Source organism: Corylus avellana, chromosome ca2, assembly GCF_901000735.1.
Source record: "Corylus avellana chromosome ca2, CavTom2PMs-1.0".
Classification (NCBI taxonomy): Eukaryota; Viridiplantae; Streptophyta; class Magnoliopsida; order Fagales; family Betulaceae; genus Corylus; species Corylus avellana.
The window spans coordinates 43,772,755-43,776,472 of record NC_081542.1 but is presented as its reverse complement, the minus strand read 5'-3'; the positions used below and the strand labels follow the sequence as shown (position 1 = coordinate 43,776,472).

The 3,718-nt window shown below is 33.5% G+C and overlaps 1 pseudogene; it reads right to left on the bottom strand.

The window, feature by feature from the left end:
* Window positions 1-375: 375 nt before the first annotated feature.
* LOC132169889 (chlorophyllase-2-like) lies at window positions 376-1,020 on the bottom strand (annotated as a pseudogene).
* Between the last annotated feature and the right edge of the window lie 2,698 nt (window positions 1,021-3,718).

The following is a 3,718-nucleotide window of genomic DNA, read 5'->3' as shown; positions in this document are numbered from 1 at the left end:
GTTGTTCAGGCGACCTAGAGTCGCCTTAACAAACATTTTAACGAAAGTAAACAAGTCGTTGCCGTTTTATCTTTAAGAGATCATTGAGAAATCGAATTAACGAACGTACTATTTTAGTTTTTCTGTGGCGACTTTGGCTTTTATAACGTCTGAGTTATAGAGTTGATGTGACAAATATTTTTTCCTAATGTTCTGCAAGTTCCATTACTAAATTCTTTTCTTGTGGCCACCGATATGTTGTTGTGTCGACCATGCAAGTTTCCTTAGCAATCTACTTCAAAGAGTATGGTAAATTCATCATAGAATTTGTAAAAGTAATTGTAGTTTTATTGAAACTCAGAATTTCTACAAGAGCGTATATTATAAATAGAAATTTCACTCAAGAAATTCAATAGTTTTTAGAACCACCGGTGGAGTCAATATCTCGTCTCTTATAGCCATTAAGTCTCTGTTATCACCTAGCAGATAAGCTTTCATGAAAGCAACAACAGCTCCTCCAACAAACCTCCTCTTGGGTTTCCTAGAATTCCCACTGTTAAAACAAAGACACATAATAAGAAGCTCATAAAATGCAACAAATCTTATTATCTAACATGTCACAATGACCATATAGTCCTTGGCAACCAAATGACAAGCCGATTTTTCGCATTTTCAAAAGAAATCCTCATGGTTGATTCCCTCAGGAGCAGTAGCAGGACATGTACAACAACAACAATGCTTTTCCATTTCACCCAACTCCGTACCAATTACCATTACAGGCATGTCAAGGTGGAATGAATGGGGAAGAGTGGTGACTGGGGGAGGGATTGGTGTTCCGTCTGGCATTCCATCAACTGCGTCAATGCCTATTAGAGCAGAGAACTTGAGAGAAGTTGCTGCTTTTCTGAGGGCAAGTGCAAAAGCGGCCTAATTGCCTTCACGGCTATGCCCGGCAAATCCTAGCTTTCTCATGTTTGGCTGAACAAGCAGTGGGTAACCAATTTGTTGTCTCCGCTGCGGAATTGATGTCACCAGTTGCATCTCTTTCAGGGCGTGGGGTATAACTGTTGAATGAAAAGCAGAAATATGTCATTAGTCAAACTAATAATAAAATATCAATAATTTTCACTATATTTTTTGGTTCCTCTGTTTCCGGATTTAGTCAAAGTTATCCTGCAATCTGATCATTCTCACTTGAAAAAGAAAGAGCACAATGAGAATGACAGCAAGCCACAAGGGCACTGGTGAAGTAGCATGAGTGATGAGTCGCTTTCCTCAATCCACACTTTTTGCTCTTTGGCAAAGAAATTCAACGTGCCCAACAAAGGGACGAAGCCCTCCGCAGCCCTGTCTGTTAAGAATATAAATCATTTCTAATAAATGTTGATTTTGTGTATCTTACTTAAATCAATGGTTTAAATAATATTTGTTAACCTTGATTTAAAGAATATGTTTGTATTTAAAATATTTTAAATCATATATAAAGCTCTATAAATAAAGTTGTATACTCAAATCATAAATCAAGGAAACATGTAGCCTATAATAACTTCAATGTGTAGATGTAAGCCATTGGCCAAATCATCTTAATCTCTATCACTTTCCAATATTTTATATCTCATTATTATTATTCCACTTTATATTTATCGTATCATAAATTTCTATACAGTCCAAGCCCAAGGGGGCATATATAATATGAACAAGAATGTCACCACCTAGGGAACAGAGTAGGCAGTGAATCAAAGATCCAATTCTATCCAGACCCAGATCAAAACCATTGGATTGAACAAGTATGTTAACATGCTGGGAGAGTCTAAGACCAGTGTCGCAATTATATATATATATATATATATTGAAACTTGTATCTATGTAAAGTATTCGGATAAGAAAAACAGTGCAATGTGTATTCAATCATGTTTTTGAAGGGGACTATAGTTAGGATTTAGAAAGAGTGCATTTAATCATGTTTTTGAAACGTTCTTTTTTAAAATTATGTACACCATTAGATGTATCAACATAAATCAGTGATCACCTTATTGTTGGGCCAAGAACTGTTATGGTGTATCGATACAAACATAAATGTATACGGGTGTTGAAGACGACACAAAAGCAAATAACATCAGTTAATTTCAATAGTGTGAGTTAAGGGAATTAGAAAGTTCATAACTATGTTTGATCGTTGCAATAATGGCAAAAGATAAAGTGTAGGGCATAATCACTCATTCATTCCACAAGTTGATGCATATATCTTTTTAAGGTCTTTGAAAACCTTCTCTAAATCTTAAATTGTAGATCTCATTACCATCTTTCTCCCATGGTTTTTCCTGCTATTATATTCTTGTGGCACAATCATACAAAAGATTATTTGACCAAGAAATATATTGAAAAGAAATTGTAAAGAAGGGGTGGGGTACATTATTCAAAAGATCAAAGTTCATATGAAACATCATAGAAAACAACTCCTTTATTTAAAAATGTTCCTATTCATAATATTTTGATACTTAAATTGTAAATGATACAGTTTTTGATTCTTAATTTTTTTTATTTTTCTAATGGTTAGTCTAGTTCATGTGAATGCTATATTTAGTCATGGAAAAAAGTATTTGGGGTGCAAAAATGACCAGAAGGCCAAAGGGGCGTGGCTACGGCCACTCCAAATTTTTTTAAAAATTTTTTTATAAAAAAAAAAAAAAAAATTAGGGACAATATGAGAAGTTTTGGATACAATTAGTTAAATTGCAAAAATTTGAAACTTGAGGGGGTGAATTGCAAAAATTAAAACTTTAGTGTTTGAATTGGAAAACGTTAGGGGAAACTTCACTAAGGACCTCCAAGCTTCCACTCGTTTTGAAATACCCCTTGAACTTCAAAATCTCTCTATTTAGTTCCTTAAACTTTCAATTGCTCTCAATTTGGACCATTCCGTTAATTTTAGCCGTGAAAAATTCAAAAAAAGACTAAAATATCCCTGATTTTTGTTTTTTATTGTTTTTTTTTTTAAAAAAAAAATAAAAGAAGTTTTAGAAGTTATAATTTTATACAAAAGTCAGGGGTATAAACGTCATGTGACGTTTAAAATCTGACGGAGGGGTCCAAATTGAAAGCAATTGAAAGTTCAGGGAACTAAATTAAGAGATTTTGAAATTCAGATGGGGTATTTTAAAACGGGTGGAAGTTTGGGGGTTCTTAGTGAAGTTTCCCCAAAACGTTATCAACTTTAGAGGGTAAAATGTAATTTTTCCAATATTATAACTTTGTACGCTTTATTTATTTATTAAAGGGGGAAAAGGGGATGTAGCAATATGGCTTGAATTTAGCAATTGTAGATTTGGACTTTGAAACACGCATGCAGGTTCGGGGTTCTTATTTGAGATACTATGCTTTCTTGGTAAAAGTCCAAGGTAATGGGCTAGAATGTATAGGCCCGTTTAATTGGGTCTAAGTTAAACTAGGAAATGAATTAAAGGTCCATTAAACATAAGATTAAAAAAAAGGAAAAAATGCAGTTTACCCCTCTAAAGTTTCAAGAGTTTTTCAATTTTAACTCCAAAGTTTAAAAATTGGTAATCTACCCCCTGAAGTTTCAAAAATTGGCAATTTAAACCCTCCGTTTATTTTTTCTGTCAAAATGGACGGAAATCTATAAAATTACATCATTACCCTCAGGCTTTTTTAAAAAAATTTCCGTCGAATTTAAAGGAAAAATTAAACGGAAGGTTTAAATTGTCAATTTTTGAAACTT